General features: G+C 49.5%; 1 pseudogene; it reads right to left on the bottom strand.

Moving 5' to 3' along the window:
* Nucleotides 1–24,962, bottom strand: part of LOC146193983 (uncharacterized) — a 47,444-nt pseudogene extending 22,482 nt beyond the window's left edge.
* Between the last annotated feature and the right edge of the window lie 495 nt (nt 24,963–25,457).

Below are 25,457 nucleotides of genomic sequence, written 5' to 3'. Positions count from 1 at the left end.
CCTTGAGCTCCTCGAAGTTGTTGTGCACTCCGAGTGCCCAAAGACGTTCCGTTGATGTTGTTGGCGGGAGGTTTAGGGCCGTTTTATAGGCTCCTCTTATGATAGTGTCAATGGCCCTTTTATCAGTGAATCTAATTTCGTGATATGGGAGCCCGTAGGTAATCCTGCTAACGACTAGGGCCTGTACAAGGCGGAGGGTGTGCTCCTCCCTCATCCCTTCCCGGTGCCAGGTCACCCTTCTAATCATTCTGGAAATTTGGTTGACTGTGGTTTTGAGTGTTTTGATTGTATAATCCACTCTCAAATTGCTTTGCAACCACAGCCCCAAAACTCTGATCTTGTCCTTCTCTTGAATTATCTGGTCTCCTAGAGAGAGCTGAATTTCTCCTGGGGACTTGTAATTTCTTCTGTGTAGCCTGATAAGTTCGGATTTTTCGGGGGAGCATTGAAGACCGCTCTCCCCGGCAAATTCCTCGACTAGGTCTATAGCGGCTTGCAGAGCTTCTTCTTTTTGCGCCAAGGATCCCTGAGTAGCCCAGATGGTGATGTCGTCCGCGTATAAAGTGAAGCCAATATCAGTGCGGGTCAACAGTTTTTTTGCTAAATTTATCATTGCTATGTTAAATAGCATTGGAGAGATTATAGAACCCTGCGGTGTACCTTTGTTCGGCATGGGTACTTTTGGTGATCGGATCTCTCCAATTCCTATGGTGGCTGTGCGATCGGAGAGGAAAGCCTTCACGTATTTGAAAATTTTCTCCCTGCAGTTGATATTGTTTAATTCGTGCAATATGGTTTGGTGGCCAATGTTGTCGAATGCTCCTTTGAGATCTAGTGCCAGAATGAAATTTTCGCCTTTTCGGGGTATGGTGTTGATGACTTCTTCCCTAATCCGGAGGAAAGCATCTTGCGTGCAGAGTCCCTTGCGGAAGCCCAGCATGCAGGAAGGAAAGATGTTGTTTTCGTCGATGTAATTTTGGAGCCTTAGGTGGAATACTTTTTCATAGAGTTTTCCCAGGCAAGAAGTGAGGGAGATAGGACGGATACTCTCCACAGCCGGTGGCTTTCCAGCCTTTGGTATGGTGATGATATCCGCGTGTCTCCAAGCTGATGGGACCTGTCCCTTCTCCCACAGTTCTTCGTTGATGTACTTCGTTAGGTCTTGCAAATGTTCTGTGCTTAAGTTCCTAATCATAGCGTAGGTGACCTTGTCTCCTCCAGGGGCAGTGTTTCTTGTAAATGTACTGGCGGCTGAGTAGACCTCCGCCAGTGTTATGGGGGAGTCAAGAGAGGGGTTTGGTTGACCCGCATATGAAGTTTGGCAAGCCGGAGTAGGGTCTGCTATGTATTTCTTGTGCATGGCGGTGATCAACTCTGCATCTGTGCCCGGGTATTTATGGGCTATGGTGTGAAGGATTCTTCTTGTGGCCGTTTTGGTTTTTGATGTGTCTATCAAGCTTCTTAATATTGACCATGCTTTAGCCGTGCTTAGGGTACCTTTCAGCGAATTGCAGAAATCTGCCCAGTTTTGCTTGGCGAGCTTTATAGCATACTCTTGTGCTTCAGCAGTAACCTGTGCTATCTTCATTTTAAGTTTTCTATTTAATTTTTGCATTTTCCACCGTTTTAATAGACTTTTTCGGGCTTCCCATAAATGTAGGAGATGTCTGTCTACTTCTGGGGTTTTTGTCGTTGTGTTGATGGTCTTGGTCATTTTTGCATGAGCATCCTTCAGGCTTTGAACCCAATCTTCAATTGTTGTGATGCCGTCGTGTGGCGGTCTAATTTGTCTGAACTTATCCCAGTCTGTTATTTTAGTAGAGCCAATGTTCCTTTTCATACGGGTTGTCATTAGGGATAAGCTAAGGATTTTGTGCAAGGGAGGATTTTCGGAATCCTTAAAGAAGCGTACATGTCATGTCGTGTATTGCAAGCCCGTTTTTCGTTTGAATATTTGTCAACTGTGACGTGAAAGAAACTTTACAAGCACTTGTGCGATGTCTTTCTCCCGATCCCATTGTACAGATCGTTGTACTGTGTAGGTCCGTGGAAGTCAGTCCTTAAACGAGTAAAAAATATGGCTGTGCCAGGGGGAACAAAAACTTCCCTTTTCAAACTCCAAAGCAATACACTAGAAGTTAAGACTTGTTTAGAAATGAAAGGTTTTTTTGTACCTTGGGGAAATCACTGTTTCATATGCCGCAAACTGGAAGCTATCGAACACGTTTTCTTAGACTGTTGGAAAGCCTTTTTCTTCTGGGACGATATACAACGAACAATTAAAAAAGTCCTACCCGTGGATGCATTCGGAATTCGATTTTTAGCATTTGAAGATGATGATGAGCTACCGCTGGACATGATCATGTCATTGGGCCTGCACAGTATCTGGCGATCCAGAATGGCTTTCAGGCATGCGGACGTTGATGCGAGGAAAATACGGCAGTATTTTCGCGAAGCCGTTGCGAGTGTTAGTGAAGTTCTCAAGACACAACACGTGCCTGAGTGGCTTCCAAGAATGGAAGTGTTGCTGCAAATGACTGATTTATAATGGATCACGCAGCCCAAATCGCGTTGTTTTAACCCATGTAGTGTATTTGTCGTGTAATATTCACTCTATGTGCATGTGATGTTCTATATGTGTAAAATGTGATAATAAATTAGGCGATAAAAAAATAGAGTGGTTAGCGCAGGACGCTATGGAGCGAGAAGTAGTGGGTTCGAGTCCCGCTTGCGGTGTCGTTTTTTTTGTTACAAATTAATAATTTTGTAGCTTTTTAATGTATTTGAGGTGCTGCCTTACCTTTCAGGTTTCGCTTTTTATCCGATTCCCTTTTTCGCCGGGCGACAAGCGCAATAGAAAAGGATACAATAGGGGAAGAATGACGTTTGGAATTAGATCGACGCTGTCCTTGGTATGAGCGGCAAACATGCCCTTTTGTTTCGGATGCCTGCAATAGCACGATGAAGCTCTTGTTGCCACATTACGTGGGTCAGATGTGCCATGATTTAGTGAACAAATGAATGATAATGCGTTTTATTGCGAAAGCGATGCTACTCGCATTTTCAAGCCTTCGCTGACCCGGCCGCAGTTACGTTTTACCCACGTGACGCTGTGACGTCACACCCCATGTGACACACGGGCTAGCAGAAGCTGCCAACTTGAGTCTCTCGTTTCACATTGAACGGTTATGTCAGAATCAGCCTGCTAGAACACTGGCATTCACGCTACCTCTACAGGCCACTAAGGCAAGTTCATATGGGTTGGTTAAAGCGGGGCTTTATATGTGGGCTGAGGACGAAGAAAAAGAGAAGAAGCACGCTCAGTCACCCGCAGTTAATGCTTTCGCTGAATATTTGGTTAAGCAGCGTTGAACCCTTATAATGTTTTCCTTCGGCACTTGGCATTAGAGAAATATATAGCTCGAGCGTTCAGCCAAGCGGAGTGGTAGGCAAAGCTGGGCCACACGGGTCTCTGAGCAGCGCAGCCTGATCACCAGGGCCCGGAAGACAGCCCAGGCCAATGGTATCCTGGACTGAGGAAACCACCCACGCTATTCCGTTAAACAATTAAAGTTTACTCTCTCTCTCCCTCTCTCTTGGCATAGCTGTATGTTTTTCGTGGCGTTCGTAGCTGCAGTCGAGCGGTGAGGTCTGGGTTAACAGGAGCTCGCAGTCGAAGCGGTGACTGCGGCGATATGTTGGCTCAGAACTGTGAACGAAGGAGCGTGTCGGCGATAGTGGATTTGGCTTGCTCGCTCCGCCCAATTCTCAAGTGTGAAGGAGGCATAAGTTAGAGCTAAAGAACACCAGGTTGTGTACTCTATGCCCCTGCGCCGATTCCTGCTCGGGATGTGAGCACGGCCAAATCTTCCCCAGTCTTTCTCACATGTGGCAGTAAAGGCTACTGCACATATGGCAGCAGCTTTCTAGAACTATGATAAGTGTGAATCACGTCTTCATAGCGAAGTAAAAATTTGGTTTGCTTTGGTTTGTGTGGTTTAACGTCCCAAAGTAACTCAGGCTATGAGAGACGCCTATGCACCTATGCACCAGCAGCCTAAAAAAGAGGCTGCTGTTTCAGTATAGCTACACGTCTCGATTGGCGTAAATAATAATAGTTTTAAAATGTTTCTAATATTTCCGAAAAACCTCTAAAAATTCAGGAACTGTAATATCCCTGACGCGAAATCACGACCCTTTCCTGTGCGTTAGCATTGTACTGTACGGGGTGGCGCAGTGGTTACGACGCTCGACTACTGTTCCCAAGGACGCGGGATCGAATCCCGGCCTCGGCGGCAGCTTTTCGATGGAGGCGAAAAGCAAGGCGTCCGTGTGCTGTGCGATGTCAGTGCACGTTAAAGAACCCCAGGTGGTCTAAATTACCGGAGTCCTCCACTACGGCGTCTCTCATAGCCTGAGTTGCTTTGGGACGTTAAACCCCACAAACCAACCAACCAACCTTAAACAGTTATACGATTAATAGTGTCAGTGGCATGGAAACTGCCAGAAAACGTTGCCTTGGTGGTGGTGGTGAAAACGTTTAATAAAATATAGAGTTACATGAAGGTTGCTCTGGGGTCAGGCTTAGTGCCCTTCCCCTCACAAACAATAGGTGGAGTCCCTAGTACGGGACCCCAGTGGCTTCCGCTGCTGCCATTGCTCGTTTCACCAAGGCCTTTTGGGCTTTCAGGTCAGAGCCGGCCAGTAGGGTAGCCTCCCAGTCCTCCCGGGTGGTGTTTTGGTTAGGTGCAGAGGCAGGGTTGGAGAGGCACGCCCACACCATGTGGAAAAGGTCCGAGGACATTTCCCCGCAGTGCGGGCACTCCCCGGAGAAGGCACTGTCAAAGTTTTTAAGTGACACCGGGCACATCATGATATTCGTAAGGAAGCGAAGAAACACGCCTTCCTTCGCTCTTGTTAACCCTTTACACGGGTGGGGGTAAATATCGTGTCTGATTTGGTACAGCTACGTAATTTCTCTGAAAGTGTAGGCTGGTGTGAATTATTCTGATGAGGAAGGAGGCGAGGGTGCCCGGTTAGAAAGCGCGCGGGCGGCGGCATCTGCTGCCTCGTTTCCTCCTAGCCCAGAATGGGCCGGAGCCCAGACTATGAAGCTGCGGGATGGACTTTCCACGTACGAACTGTTTTGCAGTAGGCGGTAGGCCAGGTCCGAGCTGTTTTTTAGTAGCCGGTAGGCCAGGTACGGGACCCAGCCCTGTTGAAAGTTCCTACACGCCCCTCGCGAGTCCGTTATGATTGTTTTGGAATCATAGTGTGTTGCTGCTAACGCAATGGCGACCTCCTCTGCCTGTGTTACACTTCGGGCTTTAAATGTGAGCCAGTTTACCGTTTTGGACTCGTAGATCATTGCCGCCATGTACCACCCGCCTTGGTGCGGGCCGGACGCGTCCACATAGTACACTCCGGATTTCTCTTCGTAGTGATGAGCTAAGGCCTCTGCCCTGGCCATGCGCCTACGCTCGTGGTCGTCCTTGGACATATTAGTGGGGAGTGGTTTCACGTGCAGGGCGTATAGCCAATCCTGGGGAAGCCTTACTCTTTCCTTGGTTACAGTCATGTGTTGTAAGTGTAGACGGGTTAATAGGCGACTCCAAGGCGGTGTCTGCGATTGTCGCGTGTATTGGCTCGTGAGGTGGGCTTCTCTCAGCTCCTCGAACGAGTTTGTCATACCCAGACCTTGGAGTCTCAGGTTCGACGTGGTTATAGGGAGGTCGAGGGCCTTCTTCGCTATTTTGTGCGTGATCACCTCGATGGTGCTGTCGTCGTGTTTCTTGAGATGGAGATAAGGGGTCGAGTACAGGATTCTGCTTATTACAAAGGCATTGGCCTGTCGTAGAGCATCTTTGCGTCTCAGTCCCCCTTTCTTGTTTGAGACTCTGCGAACCATTCGGCCCACTTGTCTCCCACCTTTTTTAGCTTGTCGAGCGTGGTCGTCGCTAGTTTACGCTGGTGAATGGAAAAGCCCAGTACTCCTCTCTTTCGGGTATTGGCTCTGATCCAAGTCGCAATTCTATCTTGTCTGTGCATGTTTTGGAGGGACGAATATGGACGAATTCGGAATGTTTTGGTGAGCACTCAAGGCTGCATTTTTTCGCGTACTCATTCACAGCGGTGGCTGCAAGCTGGCCTCCATTTCTCCGAGAGAGCCCCGCGTAGCTCATATGGAGATGTCGTCCGTGTACTGCACACCCGAAATTTTATCCAGGTGGACCGGGAGATTTTTCATTGCGATGTTGAAAAGCAACGGGGATAGCACCGCTCCCTGTGGTGTACCCCTCGTGCCTCTGGAAATTGACCGTGGTCATCTGGATGGCATGATTTATTTATAGGAAGAGAAAGGCGCGGTAACTGTCTCACTTGTTTTCTGTAGACACCGCAACCGCGCCGTAAGGGAAGAGAGGAAGATGGGAGTGAAAGTGGAAAGAGAGAAAGAGGAGCCGTAGTGGAGGGCTACGGAGTAATTTTGACGACCTGAGGATCTTTAACTTGCGCTGACATCGCACAGCACACGGACGCCTCTTCGTTTCGCCTCCATCGAAACGCAGCCGCCGAGGTCGGGTTCGAACCCTGGTATTCCGGACCACTGCACCACCCCGGCGGGGCACTCGAGTTCAGTTGCGGACTAGTACCTGCGACCACTGTGGCTAGTATAGCAGCGTGCAGCTGTGAACCCTCCCGGTAGTACGCGGTGGTTTCAAACGTGATGCCGGCATCATCGTCATGATATAGGGCGGCGTCGGCATAAATGCGGAGACCGATGTGCTGCTCTTGTGTATCAATTATGTGGCGTTCTTGGTGATCTCTTCCTGGCCCATTGGTGCTGGTTGGAAGGGGTTTTGGATCAGTTACCAATGTTTCTGTCCATGGTGCTGTAAGGTGGTCCAATATGGGCAAGCGTAGGTTTGTTTCGTGAAAGATTCGAGTGAGGAGGCGGTGCCTGTTGGGTGTGCGACGCAGCGAGTTTCATGATTGGGTCGATGCGTAGCAATACGTCCATATACTGGTGGGAGTTGAGCGTATCTGTGAAGCTCCGTGATACGTGTGTGTACGGGTAGACCAGTTATAACCCTCAAGGCAGAGTTATAAAGCCTTCTTATAATTATAATTATAATTATGTTATAAAGTCTTGTAATTGGCTGCGGTCAAGTCAAAGTAAGGGGCACCGTAGCGGAGCTTAGCTAGCAGAATAGCGCCGGTGAGGCTACGCGCTAGCTCCGTCCCTGCGCCCCCACTCTTGCTGCTGATCCGTTTGATTCAGTGGAGCGTTGGCCTCCATTGAGATTTTAGCTGTTGGATCCAATCCTTAGCCGTACCATGCTGATTGATGGGAACGCCAAGTATCCGGAGATAACCTTTCCGGGGGTTGTGCGATGTTTTGACCGCCGAAGTGAAGGTTGACGTCACGTGGATGTATGACCAGACATTTAGTTTTTTCTGGGGATAGACGCATGCCTGTAGAATGAAGTTCAATCTCGATTGTATCTAGTGCTAGTTGCAGCGTCTCCGTTTGTTCTCGAGCCGTATTACGGTACGTGGTCCAGAGCGTGCTGTCGTCCGCATATATTGTGAACCATAGGCCATCGATTTTGCCTAGTTGCCATGCGATTTTCGCCATGACGATGTTAAATAAGGTGGGGGAAATGACTGAGCCCTGAGGCACACTTGTGCGGTTTGTAAAATGTTGTGCCGTGTGGTTGGTATCGATTTGAATTTCATAGGTTCTATTACTCAGGAAGGATTTCACAAAGTTGATGACGCGGGCTCCAATTCCAGTGTGGATTGGATGAGCGCGTCGACAATGGCTTGATGGCTGATGGTGTCGAACGCCTTGTGTATATCGACAGCTACGAGTATGTCAGGACGGCTTTTGCACCATCGGCGTGCTCTGTTCAGGTTAGTGTGGAGAAGATAAAGGCTGTCCTGTGTTCCTAGCTGAGAGCGGAAGCCAGTCTGGAACGGGTGGAAATAATTTGAGGTCTTAAGGTAATGTGTAAGTCGATTGGTGACCATGCGTTCCATTAGCTTACAGATGGTTGATGTTAGAGAGATCGGTCACAAGTTTGTAAGTTGCGTGGGGTGTTTTCCAGGCTTGGAAATGGGGACGACTACCAAGTGTTTCCAATATTGTGGTAGGCACCCCGTATCCCAGTGCTGGTTGATGAGGTCAAGCAATTTTTCCTTAGTAGGTGGGCTGGAGTTCCGGAGCATGCTCCAAGTGATGCCATCTTTGCCGGGAGTGCTGTTCTTTTTAACTTGTGAAAGAGCACATTCGAATTCAAACGTGTTAAAGGGGGCGTTAATCCCGGTAGAGTCTGTGCATGGAACAGGTGCATAGATATCAGGTGGGGGTGGTAAATCGGGTTGCGGAAAGGAAGTGCGGGCTGCCTCCTGTTCAAGCTCGGTAGCAGTCTGACAAGTGCGGAGGAGAAAGGTTTCTCCGGTATTTGCGGATTTGCTCTTGTCGCTCATGGCTCGGAAGCGTATTTGGGTTTGCTGGTACGGTGGCTCCGCAAGAGAGAAAACGAGAGAAGAGGCGAAGAAAGCGGGCAGTTCCAACTAGCATCTACCGCCCCCAGCAGCCGAGCGGCCTAGCGATTCAAGGCGCATGCTTTTTCAATGGCCGTCACGTTGGTCGCGGCAGTACCTAGAGAGAGCCTATAATAATAATAATAATAATAATAATGATAATAATAATAATAATAATAATAATAATAATAATAATAATAATAATAATAATAATAATAATAATAATAATAATAATAATAATAATAATAATAATAATAATAATAATAATTATTATTATTATTATTATTATTATTATTATTATTATTATTATTAATTGCTTCACAGGAAAGGAAAGGCGCAGTATCTGTCACACATGTTTCTCTGGACACCTGAACCGCTTGCGCTGCCTTTGGGGGCGATAGATGCTAGTCGGAACAGCCCGCTTTCTTCGTCTCTTCTGTCATTTTTTCCCCTGCGGAGCCACCGTACCGAGCAAATCCAAATACACGGCCCGGAATACTTTCCACAGCTTGCTTGTATTGGCCCTATAGGATATAGTGCTACAATAGTTAAGCCATCGACTTCTGCTAAGGCGTGTGCTATAGCGGCGGGCCTCAGCGGTGAGGCGACGAATTTTGAGAAACTTTTTATATTCTCTTCCAGTTTGAGGGTAGTCGAGTTCGGCTTGTTTTATGCTTTCCAATAGGTTAAGAAGGTGAGGGTCAGGTTCAGGAACGTTTTTCATTACTTGTGTGATTACATGGGCTGAATCACGGGCGTGCTGAAGGAGTGTGTCGACTGGCAGTTCGGCGAGATGATCGTCTAAAGCCAGTCAGAAGTTTTTCCAATTGACGGTACGAGTATTTAGTTTGCGGCGGCGTAGATTGGACTGGAGCTGTATCCATATAGGGTAATGGTCACTGCCCATTGTTTCAGGGCCATATTGTCAATCTAGATAATGTTGTTCGAGTGCCAGGGCAGATCTGGCGACGTATCATGTTGACCAGGATGCATGCCTCGTCGTGTCGGATAATCGGTGTCATTGCCGAGGTATAGTCCTGCTAGCTCTGGGGATGTGATGTGCAGATGTGTTCCGAGAAGACTGGAGCGGCTGTAACCCCATGTTTGATGCTGCGCGTTGAAGTCCCCGCCAATGAGCATCTCGTATACGGGACGAACGTCGCGAAGTTTCCGTATCCATCAAAGCTGACTTCGTGAGGCTTTGCGTGGTCTGACGTATGCGCTGATAACCACAAAATGTTAGCGGTTGTATCGCACTCGCGCTGGGACGATTTCTTGGTGCGGTGAACAGAACGCGGAGGTGTCAAGTTGGGCATGGTGAGTATTTTTATGATAAAATATAGCAGCCTGAGCGCAGATTACAGAGGCATTTTCGTAACGAGGCGTATGCACAATATTTGGAGAATAAAGAGCCTTGTAGTGATAGTCCAGGGGAGGTTCCGTTTGTTTCTTGAAGAAGGAGAATTGGGGGGGCAGCCTACGCGCTCAAACAAGAGATTGAGTTCGTGCGCACAGGTTGCTAGGCTTCGGCAGTTCCACTGAAAGACATCAGGTACGATTTCGATTGAGGCGCTAGCCATGTTAATCGGTGGGGCGAGGCGGATGTTTATCGACCGCAGCTATGTTGGGACGCTTTGGAGCGGGAGGGCCGTTTTCTAGAGCGTCTAGGCGTTGTGCGAGGTGAGCCTGGTCATTCCGTATAAGCTGTTGTTGTTCGGCTGTGAGTTGCGTTTGAGCATTATTGAGTTGCTTAAGTTGGCTGCTAATAGTGTCGAGGACGGTAAGCTGCGTCTTGACAGTTGCAAGTTGTGTTAAAATCTTTTCTTGTGCGGCTTGTTGTACTTCGTAAGCGTCAACTTGTTTCGTGAGATCGGCCAGTGCTACAGATACTGTGTTGACTGATGTGGTTGTGGGCGAATCACAATTGATCTGCGTTGCGAAAGGAGGTGCTGCCTGTTTTTGCGGTGCGCTAGGAGGCGCTGTCTGTTTTTGCGGGGAGTCTGGCGCTGGAGAGGCTGTTGAAGAAAACTGAGAAGGTGGGGATGCGCCAGTCAAAGGGGCAGATTTTTTAAACCATACTGAGGCTTGACGAAGTTTCGCCTCATTGTCTTTGACCAGTTTGGCCTCGAGAAGCTGTTGGAACTCTAACTGCTTGTCGAGTATGAGGGAACGCGCGCGTTCGAGATCAGCTTGCGCTTTGGCGAGTGCCTTGTCTAGGTCAGACGCGACCAGTAAATCCAATGGTTGTAATTTCCGTTGCAAGTTGCTTGAGGCGGAGGTTTTGCTGGTCTTTTGACTGTTAAGTGACTCTTCGAGAGTTGTCTGGGTAGTTGCGATGTAGAACAGGTAATCTTAGATGAGCCGGTGTCATTGCCGAGGTTGTTGCTGTGTGACTGGGCCTGTGTCGGCGGCGGTACTGACGGTTTCTTAGAGGGCATTTTGTGCTGGTAGCAAGATGACCCTGTACTTTACACCTAATCATCATCATCATCCGCCTGACTATACCCACTGCAGGGCGAATGCCTCTCCCATATTTCTCCACTTAACCCGGTTCTGTGCTAGCTGCATCCCCTTGACCCCTGCGAACTTCTTAATTTCATCCGCCCACCTAACTTTCTGCCGGCCCCTGCTACGCTTTCCTTCCCTTGGAATCCAGTTTGTTACCCTCAGCGACCATCGGTTATCCTTTCTTCGCACTACGTGCCCTGCCCATGTCCATTTTTTTCTTATTTTCCACTAGAATGTCGGTAACTTGAGTTATTTCTCTGACCCACTCTGCATGTTTTCTATCTCTTAATGTTACCCCTACCATTTTTCGTTCCATAGCGCTCTGGGTTGTCCTCAACTTAAGTAGAACTATCTTGGTTAGCCTCCACGTTTCAGCCCCATAGGTAAGTACAGGCAAGATGCAACTGTTGTTTACTTTACTCTTGAGCGATACCTAATACCTAATACACATAATACAGTATGGCAATGTGCAGGCCGCGTCTCCAGAATGTGCACTTCCACAACAGCCGGCCCCGCCGGGGTGGTGCAGTGGTAAGACGCCCGACCACTGTGCCGGAGTTCCCGGGATCGAATCCCGGCCTCGGCGGCTGCGTTTCGATGGAGGCGAAACGAAGTGGCGTCCGTGTGCTGTGCGATGTCAGCGCACGCTAAAGATCCCCAGGTGGTCGAAATTACTCCGTAGCCCTCCACTACGGCCCCCCTTTCTCTCTATCCGCCTTCACTCCCACCCTCATCCCTTCCCTTACGGCGCGGTTCAGGTGTCCACAGAGCAAGTGTGACAGATACTGCGCCTTTCCCTTCCTATGAACCAACCAACCACAACAGCCGCATACAGCGCCATTCGGTCAGAACGCTTGTATGTGTCCTGCTTCATGACAATGAAGGCACACAACAGGGCAATGTGCGAACTGGTATGCCTTTACAGGACTGCTGTAATAATAAACACGTTCCGCTATTCTCGGGGCTTCCATTGTAATTAGGGCAGTGTTCGATTTCCCAAGCATGCGTGCGGCGAGTATGGTTCCATGCGGCGAAAACATATTGGCGATCAAATCTTCGTTGGAGCTGCCGGGCTCGATGGAATGCAACACAAAGCATACTGTGTTTTTTAATCGATATTTATTGCTTCAGGGCATTAGTAGAGTATGAGATGAAGGATGAACGAATGAATAAACGAATGGAAAAAGGTTGACTGATTTTTGAAGTCCAGAAGTGAGCGATGATGAGATCCCTGCGTTGAGGCAGGATCGGTTGCTGAAAGGCCAGCTCTGCTCAGGTGCCGGATTCCTGTTGGTTTGAGTGCTGGGCAGTCCCACAGTAAGTGATGGATGTCGGCCTCAACATCTTTTTTTTTACAGATCGGGTACCCTGGGCGGGGATATAAATGTTGGAAATGTATATGACCACGTCCTGGTGACATCTGGTGTGAGGGCAACACTGACCCGGATCCTTCTCTCCACTGCGCGGTTGAGACCGCGGGGAAGGGATGTCGCACCCGGAGGGATAAGAGCACGTGTGCGGCGCCGGAGGTGTTCCTTTCTTGAGAAAAGGAGGGTAGCGTCGTCCACTTCAAGGAGCCTCGGGATTGATGCGTATTTTTCTCGAGGCTTGACTTTGGGAAGGCAGCAGACCCCGTGGGACCCACTGAATGTGTACTGACTGTGTGATGCGCGCCGCAAGCTGGTGGATGTCGCGGCAAATTTTAGGGCAGCGGCTGACACGTCGGAGCAGACGTACTGCTTGAAGTGCGCTGGTGCGGATGCCAACGTGGGCTTTAGGGAGCATGGTTATGGAAGCCACGGAGCAGAGTGCCTCCTGAACTGCTACGAGCTCAGCGCAGAAAGATGTAACTGGTTCCGAAAGCTGAAATGTAGTGGTCTGATTCAGGCTACGACTCCGTCGACAGTAGATTGCTGTTTTGGCTTCACAGGCTTCCATCAACGTACACTACTATGGAATATTGAGGCAGGTGAGTATCTTGATGCTCAAAGTTCTGGTGAAGCAACGATGCAGAGTTGGCAGACGTTGGTCTGCGGATATCAGTTGACTTATTGTCTCCTAAGTGTACAAATTTCCAGGGAGGGAGAACTGGCGCAGGAGGCTGAAGAATAATGTGTGAAGTTGCATAAGCCCTGAGTGCTTGCGTGGAATGTGACAAAGTGGCATTGAGTCTGCGAGCATCACGGCGCTGCTGCACCAGTTCATCAATGGTGTTGAGCTGAGCATTCTCCTGTAACGCTACGACTGGTGTGAGTCATGGAAGACACGTGGAAGACCTCATAGCTTCTCGATTTACGGCTTCAAGGCGGTCCTATTGTGCTCTTGTAAGAGGCTGGAACTGGGATTGATAAGCAATACGTGGCTGCAGCACCGCCCCCACCAACTGGCGTGCAACAGACGAGCCAGCGCCACCCATTTTAGGAGAAATTCTTCCAATCAAACCCATACTGTAAATAGCTTGTTTTTTTGCCTGAGAAAGCAAAGCAGTTGCTGATTCTGATTGGTGAATCGTTAAGCCTAGAATTTTTACACTCGGACTTTCCTGTAGTGGGGTGCCTGATGGACAGAGACTAATTGGATTCGCAGTAAGTTTACGGCGTCCCCAGTGGTTAGCGACACACTTGTACGCAGTTTTACACACGGAAAGCTGAAGGCAAATGGAAGAAGCGTAATCAGAGGTAATATCTAAAGCTGATTGAAGAGCAGCCTCCTGCGTGAGCAGGTCTTGATGAGTGCTCCATACCGTGATGTCATCAGCGTATTGCAAAAACTTGATTTCAGGGATGTCATGTAAGCGCCATGCCAGTGGGATGAAAGCAATATTGAACAATGTCGGTGACTATACTGATCCCTGGGGCACGCACGTAGCGAAACGAGTGAACCAACTGCGTCACCACTGAGGCGTATTGCAAATGTTCTCCCGTCCAAAAATGATGCGACAAAACTGCGTACTCTCAAAGGGAGGTGGAGCAAGTGAATTGCATTCAGGATTGCAGCATGCCTGATGTTGTCGTATGCTTTTTCAACGTCCATTGCCAATATGGTACGCACACTGCGGCTGTGTGTAGATGAAAGTACTGCTGATGCCAAGACCGCCAACTTGTCCTTTGTACCTATGAATAAACGAAATCCAATTTGAGCGGGACGATAAAAATCGCGCTATTCCAGCCACCAAGAAGGTCGTGTAGTCAGCATTTTCTCTACAAGCTTGCACAGCGTTGATGTTAATGAGATTGGTCGCAAGTTAGAGAGGTCTGTTAGGGGCTTTCCTGGTTTGGAAATAGGAATCACCACAGCGGATTTCCAGCTCTCAGGTACGACACCATGCAGCCATAGATTGTTTATCGTGTCCAGCAGTTGAGGGAGTGCAACGGCACTCAGGTTCTTGTAAGCCCCATACTGAATTCTTTCTGGTCCGGGCGCTGTTTTTCGTTTCGCCTCATCAATTGCAGCCAGTAGTTCAGGCATATAAAAAGGACTCGCAATTCCATCTGCGCCAGCAGCAGATGGTGTTGTGTATGCATCTGCAGGGATACTTGCCAAATTAAAATTAGCAGCCGAGGGAGGCAATGTATCATACTTTGAGAAAAAGTTTCATGCTGCTTCTTGGCGAAATCATCCGGCGACAAATTAGCTGCAAAGCATGCTGTTGCTGCTGCGTCAGTAGAATCGCGACCATGTTCCATTGCACGATTCGTTCGCCAGAGTGAAGCATTCGAGGATTTAGCGGAAAACTGTTCGCTCCATGCATGCCACTGGCGTCGCGAGAGATCGCTTTCTTATCTCCGAGCCTTAGCAGTAAGATAATGCAGTCGTGTACGTGCCTGCGTCGAAGTAGTGTCTCGCCTTGCAACCAGTTCGGCTTGACGGCGGCCAGCTCGCAAGTTAAGCAGGCGGAGATCTGGTGCTGGTCGACCAGCATCAATCCACGTAGTAGTCGCAGCGCTGTTTAGTGCTCCTTGTATACGGTCAACGGGGAGTGACGGCGGATCTGAAAACAGACTATCGAGACGTGAGCGAAAGTTGTCCCAGTTGATCACAGAACATTTGCGGCGTAAAGGGCGGAGACGGGAAGGATGTAGACCAATGATGATAGAGTGGTGATGACTTCCCCAGCAGTCTGGCTCCATGTGCCACGAGGGAGTTCCCGCGCGCGACCACCACGTCAAGTCCGGAGCATAGGCAGCATTACGTATCTGACGCACAGGTCGCGTTGCTGTCCCAGGCTGATTGAGCAGTATAAACAGGGCATCAGTGAAGGCACACGCCTACCGCGAGGGCTTGCAGTGGGATACCCCATATCCGGATGAGGGGCGTTGAAGTCGCCTCCGACTAAAATCGGACACCCGGGGTATTGCCGACGGACACTTAATAACCAGCCAAGATTAATACGAGAAGGGGAGCCTCCGGCTGGTCTAACATAATATGAAACAATCACAACGGTTCCTTTCGGAAATTTCACAGCAACTGCTACAATCTCTTGATACGATGTGCACCAGGTTTCGAGAGCAAGGCGAACATGAGGAAACCGCGTATCAACATATACCGCCGCCTTTCCGGCATCTGCACACGACGGTCGGTCATCGAAGGAGACACGTAGCTACTGAAGCCCGGAGTATTGTTGGTAAGGCGTTTTTTTCCTGTAGTAACATAGGCCATACCCGGAGCTTGTTAATTCGTAGTCGGGTCTTGAGCTCGTCCACCTTCGTGGAAATGCCTCTACAGTTCCAATGTAGCACACCAGAACGACCGGTATTCTCCATTTTCGGGTACTAGTCCAAGCGTTGCAGTATCATGGACGTCAGGTTGGAAACTAGTTGACTGTATAGTGGAGCAACGATGCTGCAGAGTTATCCGTGAGCATTGTGGCACACTTGGTAGGGGCAGCAAATGGCATAGTTGCGCGGGAGGAAGTCGACGGTGCTGCGCCATTGATAGAACTGGCTGGTAATTCCGCAGCTCGTCGACGTCGAGCAAGCGTTTCGCGGTGTTGTCGGAGCTTGGAGACCTCTGCTAAGAGACGAGTGATTTGATCGTCTACTGCAGCCATATCGTCCTCCAGTAGTTCAGTGCGTTTCTGTATTGGCTGTTGTCGACGGCGTTCCTTGAGCACAGTATCGTTAGACTTCGTCTTAGTTGGAGGTTCATTCGAAGCGGGCTCAGGAAGCTCTGGCCACTCTTCGTCATCCCACTGGAGAACAGCGAAGCGATTGGATGTCTGTAATGGTGCCATGTCTTGCATTGGCCAATGCTTAGTGTTCCGAAAACGAGCCTTCTGTGTTGCCTTTATCTTTGCCGGACAACTTGGAGGTGTAATCTCGTGGTCGTCCGATTTGCAGAGGCCGCATTGGTACGTAACGTTTGCTTCAGACGCACCTTCATCGGCATTATCGAAAGGGCAAGATTAGCGCATGTGCCCAGCCCGGAAGTAGTTGTAACAGTAAACCACACTCTGTTTATATTGCCGAGGTCTTATAATGCAGCTGTAGTAGTACAGACAGGCTGGAAGTGTCGGAGGGCCTTGCAAGGTGACCATGCAAGAACGCCCTTTTCCCATATGTCGCGCCTATGCCTGGATAATGCTGTGCATGGGGCAGTACAGCTGACGTGGAAGTGTGGCTTGATCCTTGTTTATGTCGACGTTGTAAACGACGCAACGCTGCAAGTCGGAGCCTTCAACTAGGTACACCTGGACAGGCACTGAGATCTCACTTGTGATTGAAATACAACTGATTAAGCGTTTGCCTATGTTCCACGGAAGCCACACAGGTATAGTGTTTGACTTTTTCCTGGCCGTGGAAACCCGAAAACCTCTGGTTCCGAGACAAGCGTCCAAGTTAGCCTGGAGCGCCCTGTCGGGTATATCCGTCTGGATTTTGTTAGGTAGAGATTTAATTGTCACTTTATAACGTGTCGATCCTGATGTTGGCGCAACCTGGTTCTCGATCGTTAAACAAGAGCGCTTTCCTTGACTGGCATCACTTGCCGAAGGCGAATTTGGTTGATGGTCTTCCGAAGGACGTTTTTGAGAGGTACGCGGGCTTGTTGACACGAATGGTGGCGCCGATAAGTCCATTGGAGAGGATGTTTCATCTTTTCGCACTGTTGGATGCCCATCTCATCCAGGGGACAGGTCACTTACGGGCTGTTGGGCATTTTGCGAAGGCAGGATCGGCATTGTTGCTGGTGAACCGGCAGCACCAAGCTAGACTTGTGGCCGAGGTTGAGGTTGACATGTCGAATGCAAGGCAGGCGTTGCCGCGAGCGACGCCGGTGAAGCTACCTTTGCCAGCGTGGCAGCGGAGGCACTAGGCCTAGCCTCAGTGCCCAGCTTAGGGGCAATTATGCATGGATACCATGCGCTGGAGGTCTCAGAACCTGACGGCGAGAGGACGCTTGAACCTTCCTAGGAAGAGGAGGATCAATTTATATGGAGAGAGGACACGTATTTACGTAGGTGGCGAGCTTTTTCAGAAGAGCGATGCGAAGCTACCTTAGCAGGAACACACTTCTTCGACCATCGTACAGTGTTATGCGGTGCCACGTAGCTGGTAACTCCAACTGAGCCCCGTGTGGGGTCGCAAAGCGTCCGAAGATGGCGGGTTATGTTTACAGCACGCTCCGATTCTTTCACGATTGCCGTTATTGTATTATTGCGACTGTCATGTCGGTACATTGCAAGTTTGGCAAGGCTGGGGTCTACGTCATGCTGGTTGAGTAACGTTGCTAGCCGGGCTGTTACATCACAAGTACGCGCATTGCGCGTTCCGTGCTTTTTTTGGGATTTATTTATAGGAAGAGAAAGGCGCGGTAAATGTCTCACTTGTTTTCTGTGGACACCGCAACCGCGCCGTAAGGGAAGGGAGGAAGATGGGAGTGAAAGTGGAAAGAGAGAAATAGGAGCCATAGTGGAGGGCTACGGAGTAATTTCGACCACCTAGGGATCTTTAACGTGCGCTCACATCGCACAGCACACGGACGCCTCTTCGTTTCGCCTCCATCGAAACGCAGCCGCCGAGGTCGGGTTCGAACCCGGGTACTCCGGCGCAGTAGCCGTGCGTCTTACCACTGCACCACCACTGCACCACCCATGAACCACAGACGGACGCTCGAAGTAGAAAGGCGTTTCTTCAGGCCGAATAACCGGCTTATATAGCCTGACCGGGAGAGGGGAAATGGGGAAAGGAGGAACGAGGGGAGGGTGGAAGGCATTCTGGCTGGCGTTCGCCAAAGGCGGAACTATAATGCAGAACGTGTTACAGCATTTCTCTTCCCTTAATAAGAAAGTCGCTGTACTCGCTTCTTTTGGCGCGTGGAACGTCGAAGTGTCGGCGCCGTACACGATGGCTGCGTCGATGCGGTTCCTGCTTGCTGATGATGTGGACAGCTTTCGGTGTTTTGCGCCGCTGACAAATTCGTCGGTGACGTTGAGGCTGGATGTGGGGTATCTGCTCGAGGAACCGCGCACTCCACTCCTTTGTCATGGGCTACAGGCATTGGTATACCAGCTTGCACAGCGCTGTCTTTCGATGGGCTGTGATCCTGCGCACGTGGAGGAGTTGTGCGTCGAACCAACACCACCTAGACCACCTAGACTACTACAAGGCCTGTGCAAGCTTATGTGACGTCATGGTAGTGAGATCACACTGAAAGTCGGCTTTACCCTGCGCGGTTGCGTTTTATTTTATTCAACGCTGCTCTGGAGCTAACTCTTGAAATTTTTAGTGCTAGCGATGAAGAGGGTTATACTTGTTACCTGTGTTATCCAATATTGCAAGTCTTTTCAAGTATATGAGAAGTTTGACACAATCCACCTGGCATTTATTTCAATGGCCCAAATGAAGTTTCGAGGAATATTTCACCGTCATTCAGAGTTACTTGAATAAACATTAAGACTGGCACAAAATTAATCTGAGAGCTCATTTATTGTTAGATGGTTAGATAAAGCTAAGAATGTTAGGCAGATATATTACTCAGAACGGTGACCTTGACGATACTCGGTGTAGCTTGTTGTGAATACGAGGTCGCTTTCACGGAAGTGCTGGTCACAAAACTATAACGTAAATATAAAAAAGCTGCTTAAGCTGGGAGCAGCGATTACCATGAGTATATTAACACAGCGAGCAGCTCACTCGGCTTTAAACCAGTCATATACTACGGCAACAACGATAACATGGGCCCTAACGAAATAAAAGTGTTTCCATAAGAAAAGAACTTAGGTTGCAAAACAATTTTGTTCCGCACTGAAAGCAGGGCGAATGCTACTCAATTATTAGTAGCTGTGCTGTCCAAATTGTGCGCTCGATATGGGCACGCCTACGCTTTAATACACTGTGCTAAATCAAATAGTGGTGAATAGCAACATGGCTATTAGGAAGCAAACAAGAACGCTTTCTTAACGCAGTGGACTTCATTGGTTTTTCTACGGCACAGCCTTTGTCCATGCTGAATTTTGAGCCTAGTCCGACGGAAACTTGTACACTTGCGTTTTGGATCCATTGGCATAGTTAGCGCGACAGTTTGGAGCACAAAAACACCCAGACGTTGTAGATACCTTGCTCGCAAGCGCCTATGCAGCACAGATTAGGAGCACAGCACACACGGGCCGAAAACACGCACACTCAGGCCGAGTAGTTCAAGATCGCCTTGCTTGCGTACGCTTGCGCTCGGCGCTGCCGATCTATCCCCAGATCTCACTGTCATGACGTAGGACTAGTGGAAAGGGGGACCTGCGTTGGCCTTCTCTTAGTCTAGGGGGTGTTGGTCGAATACGCACCTGGTCGACGTGACGCCTGACCGGTCCGGCCGGTGTCTCTATGGTGACCATCCATAACCCTCTTTATGCTTGCCACCTTGTAGACGTGACTGTTCCAGGCCGCCATTTTTCTCCTACGCCAAAGTTGCGCGCATACACTGCAGTCCAGGAAGAGGTGGTGACCATACATGTGGTTCAGAGACTGAACCTGTAGGGATGGGTGGAAAGCATGTATCTAGGCGTGAGCGGAGACGATAACCAATAAGCGCCTCTAATGGAGACTTCCCCCAGCTGTTAGGTGTCCTTCTGCAATTAAAGAGCAGTCTCGATATGTGGATATCTAATCTTCTAGCACCCATCTTTTTGAGGCCATCCTTAATCGTTCTGACTGCTCTTTCCACCAACCCGTTTGATGATGGGTGCAACACAGCCGTTAGCAAATGAGTTATTCGTTTTCATGAAAGTGTCAAATTCAAGACTGGTGAACTGAGTCACGTTATCAGATACCACAGTCCTTGGGATTACAAACCTGCTGAATATCTCGCGCAAGGAATATCTGTCGCAGTAGCATTAGCTTGCTTCATAGGAACTGCCTCAATCCACTTACTGTATGCATCAACTACAACGAGATTGGTTTGGTTTGGTTTATGGGGTTTAACGTTCCAAAGCGACTCAGGCTATGGGAGACGCAGGCGAGAGAGAGACACAACGAGACTCATGCTTCCCGCTAAGCCCTGCGAAATCTACATGTATCCTGGACCATGGTTCTCGAGCAGTAGGCCAGCTTTCTGGTGGTGCTGCGGCTGGCATGGGCAAGTTTTGGAAACAGCTTTGACATGTTGCTGATAGTCGTTCAATGTCGTGGTCCAATCCTGGCCACCAAAATGATGATCTGGAAACTGCTTTCATCGCTGTAGACCCCTGATGTGTTTCGTGCAGCAGGTGTAGAATACGATCTCGCGCTTCCATTGGCACTATTACGCTGTGCCCTCAGTACACCAGCAACGTGGGCCAAAGACAGTCCTTGTCGTTTGTCAAAAATGGGATAACGCTCTCATCAGCTATAGATCTTGACGTCGACGGCCAGCCATCCTTTGTCAACAGCGCATCTGTTTTCAGTTGCGGGTCATTCGCAGTTAATTGCTTCAGTTCATCAAGCGACATCGTTCCGTTATCGAGTGTGAGTGAGTGAGTGAAAAACTTTATTAAGCTCTAGTTGGCTTGTATTCTGCAGTTTTCAGATGACTTCGTCCATCTTCTAAGACATCGGTTGCCCTTAGTCCAGGGCTCCGCTGGATGCTGCTTCCAGTCGTGCTCGCCGAATCAGACCTTCTTGGTCGACTCGGCGATCGCTGAAGAGCACTCCCTCCCATTGCTCCGCACTCGGGTTTGTTATAACGGGTACCACGTTTATCCTCTGGCATGCCCACGTTATGTGGTACAGCGTGGATGGTTCTTGGCACCAAGGGCATTTGTCAGTCTATTGTGTGGGATACATTTTGTTGAGTACGTGTAGGTTTGGGTGCGAGCCCGTTTGTAGCTGCCTCCACGCGACTGAGTCCTCTCTGCTAAGGGAGTTGTGTGGTGGTGGGTACCGCTTTCTGCAGCCCTTGTAATGGTTTAGTATCGCCGAAAAATCTTGGGGTACTAGTTCGTTCCCCTCGAGGTCGCCTACGTTGGATGCTCGCTAATAAGTGTACCCTCGAGCTTTCCTGTCCGCCTCTTGGTTCCCTGTTACTCCCGCGTGTGCCGGCGTTCATACTATCGCATGCTTGATTGGTTCTTTTTTGGTTGTCGTTGTGTTATGTGACCCCTAGAGCGGAGTATGCGGAGCGCTCTGTGCCCGATTCTGCCGCGAAGATATTTGCGGCATGCTGTTTGTGAGACTGTAAGGATTGTTAGAGACAGTTTAGATCGATAGCCCTCCGCTGCCGCTAGAGCGACGGCAGCTTCCTCAGCCACGACTATCGTACAGTCTTGTAGTGATGCGCTGGTGATCTCGCGTAGCGTCGAGTCAATAAGCGTTGTTACCACATGGCTGTAGGGCTGCCCCGCTGTTCTGGTGTATGTGGCTGCGTCCACGTATACCGTCGTTTCTCGGGTGCTAATGTCTTTTGTGGGTATTCAGCACTTGCCTCTCTGCGTGCTTTGTGTAGGTTGGGATACATGTTCCTGGGTATGGGCGTTACTTTTAGTGTGTGACGATATTCGTCCGGGATTGTTTGTGTCCTCTGTATCTCTTCTATTTGATCGGCGCGGCCCAGTTTCTTAAGCAGCTCCCTTACAGGTGGGGTCTGCTGTAGTCTGCGCACTTGGGAGACTAGTTGTGCCTCTCTCAATTCATTGAAAGTGTTGTGTAGTCCTAGGGCTAGGAGCTTTTCGGTTGAAGTGCTATGAGGAAGGTGGAGTGCGGTTTTGTAGGCTTTGCGTAGAATCACGTCCGCCTGTTGTACCTCACTCTTGATGGGGTTGTAGTAAGGGAGGCTTTATGTCACATGGCTGAGTCCTGCTAGAGCAAGAATGTAACCAGAGGGATCTGATTGCAACTCTGTCGTACGTTGTGGTAGTCGACTCAGGGCGTCGGCATGCAGAAGTTGCTTACCTGGCGAGTACTGGAGCTTGTAACGGAAACCACCCAGGAACAAAGGCCAACGTTGCATGCGCGCGGCTGCCAGCGATGGGGTCGGCCAATCAGCTCTCAGCAATCCCAGGAGAGGCTGGTGATCAGTAACAAGTGTGAACTCTCGAACTACAAGAAAATCCCGGAACTTCGTTACGCCCAATTGCGTTCGAGTTGTGTGTAAATTCGTTCAGACTTTGTTAAGGTTCGCGAACGGAAGCCTATGGGCTTGTTCATCTTGTCATACGTGTGGAACAGCGCGGCTCCAATCCCGTGTTGCGAAGCGTCACACTCTAACTTGAGGGCTGCAGCCGGATTGAAATGGGTAAATACCCCTGCCCGAGGAAGGCCTTGTTTACCGTGCATAAATGCCGCCTTCCGTTCAGGTTCCCATACCCGTCGTGCGTTCTTTTCAAGCAGATTGTACAACGGTGCAAGGACGGATGATAAATTTGGCATGAACTTGGCGTAAAATGTGATCATGCACAAAAATGCGTGCAGCTCCTGCACATTTTGCAGACTAGGAGTTTGCATGATTGCTTCAATATGTTGTTCTGTCGGATGTAAGCCCTCACGGTCAATTCGGTGACCCAAGTAGGAAACCGATGCCTGGCGAAATTTACATTTGTCCAGTCTGAGTTGGGAAACGCTGGCGCACAAGTCTTAATATATCAGTCTCGCCGTGTTTTCGCGACACCAAAATATCGTCAAGGTATGCCTGAAAACCTGGTATGCCTTGCAATATCGTGTCGATTTTCCGTTGGAAAATGGCAGGCGCAGAAGCTATACCGAAAGGCAAGCGGTTGTAGCTGAACAACCCACGGCGTGTATTGATAACGCACAGTTTCTTGGACTCGTCATCGAGAGAGATATGATTATAGGCGTCATGAAGGTCAAGAGTGCTGAATTGTTCGCCACTATCCAAAGACACAAAAATGTCATTAATAACAGGTAGCGGGTACTGTTCCAGCTCGCATGCAGGGTTGAGAGTTACCTTGAAATCTGCACATATTAGAACGCGGCCATCCTTTTTGAGTACCGGCACAATCGGTGCAGGCCACTCTACGTGCGTTACTGGGGACAATACTCCGATAGTTTCAAGCCTTTCAATTTCTTTGGATACCTTGTCGCGGTATGCAAATGGAAGAGAACGGGCCTTACAGAATTTTGGTGCGGCTCTTTCTTTCAGTTGCAGATGCCCTGGTGGTCCGTCTATCAGGCCCAATTCTGTGCTGAAAACATCTTGGAAGTCTGAGAGCACATCATCCACCGTTGATGTGCAGTTCTTCCCTAAGCTCTCCGCCAGCTTCACTCTGACGTTGAGGACTGACGACCCTGCGTTGCTGAACTTTGGTATCAAGTCACGTCCGCAGAGACTTGGTCGTGAGCAGTCAACAAGAATTAACGAGCCCTCGACGCCGGTCCCGTTGTACGAAACAAGCACATCCACCTGCCCCAGCACTGGTAAGGTTCCTAGGTAACAGGAAAGTTTGATGTGGCACTGCGGCAATGGTGGCCACTGTTTCTTGGGCTGCTCAAAAACTTGCCTAGGCACAACACACACAGCCGAATCAGTGTAGACGATATGTATTTCGCTGTTTACACCTCGTGAACGTTCGGCGAATCGGATGTTCTAATAGAGCTTTCCGAGACGCAACTAAAGTCCAGATGTGCATGCTGTTGGCCGCGTCATCCAAACTCTCGTCTGTTACATTTAAAACTTGGCTTGACCTGCTCCGAGCATAGTTTTTCCGGCTTTCCTTGCTGACGTCGCTAAGACATTTTTTGCAAGGTACCCGCACCTGCCGCAGCGGTAGCACCGAGCGTTCGTCCAGCCACACACGTTTTCGTTATGTTTAGTGCTTCCGCACCATCCACACTCTAATACCGGCTCGTCGAAGCTTTGTCGACGCGCGCTTATCTTCATTACAGCTGTCAAGTCCGAAGAAATCGCATTGGCACATTGTTCTGCTGCCCCAGAGCTTAACGCTATCGCTTCGGCTTCCTGCAGGGTGAGGTCTGTTTTCGCCAAAAGCTACTTTTGCAGGGCACTTGACCGGACGCCGCATAATATCTTGTCGCGAAGCGTTCTATCGAGCATGCTCCCGAAGTTGCAGCTATCCGCTATTTGGCCAATTTTGACAATGAAGGTATGAATAGACTCACCTTCCAGCTGGCGCTGGTTGAAAAAGCGGAAACTCTCCGTCATTTCATGGCGTTTTGGTTCAGAGTACGAACTTAGGACTGCGATTACTTCGTACTTTATCGCATTTGGCTTCTTCGGTGCAACTTTTCCTGAAAGCACTTGGACTGTGCGTGTGCTTAGCGCAGAGATGAGTAACGCCCTTTTCTTCATTGGATCTTCGTTCCACTTGTTTCGAAGTAGGCTTCAACCTTCGTCAGATATGCCCTTCAGTTGTCACCGCGGTCGTTATACTCGCGAAGCTGGTGATGTGTCATGGTAGAACTGGTTGCATCCAGCATCTCAGTCTTCACCGTTGTTACCGGTTGGTTCTCGTCATGGGTTCGCATTGGGCTCGTCGCCACTGTTACAAGTACGCGCATTGCGCGTTCCGTGCTTCCATGAACCACAGACGGACGCTCGAAGTGGAAAGGCGTTTATTCTGTTGTGGCTGCAGGAAGAAGGGAAAAAAATGCACGGGCCTGCTACTGGCTCTGTAGCTGAGCCACCTCCGCTGCCTTTTTTTTGATTGATTTACAGGAAGAGAAAGGCGCGGTAACTGTCTCACTTGTTTTCTGTGGACACCTCAACCGCGCCGTAAGGGAAGGGAGGAAGGTGGCAGTGAAAGTGGAAAGAGAGAAAGAGGAGCCGTAGTGGAGGGCTACGAAGTAATTTCGACCACCTGGGGATCTTTAACGTGCGCTGACATCGCACAGCACACGGACGCCTCTTCGTTTCGCCTCCATCGAAACGCGGCCGCCGAGGTCGGGTTCGAACCCGGGTACTCCGGCACAGTAGTCGGGCGTCTTACCACTGCGCCACTCCGGCTTTTTTTTTCTTTATTG

This window comes from Amblyomma maculatum, chromosome 4, assembly GCF_055883805.1.
Source record: "Amblyomma maculatum isolate TAMU_Amacu chromosome 4, ASM5588380v1, whole genome shotgun sequence".
Lineage (NCBI taxonomy): Eukaryota > Metazoa > Arthropoda > Arachnida > Ixodida > Ixodidae > Amblyomma > Amblyomma maculatum.
This window is presented reverse-complemented; position numbering and strand designations above follow the sequence as displayed.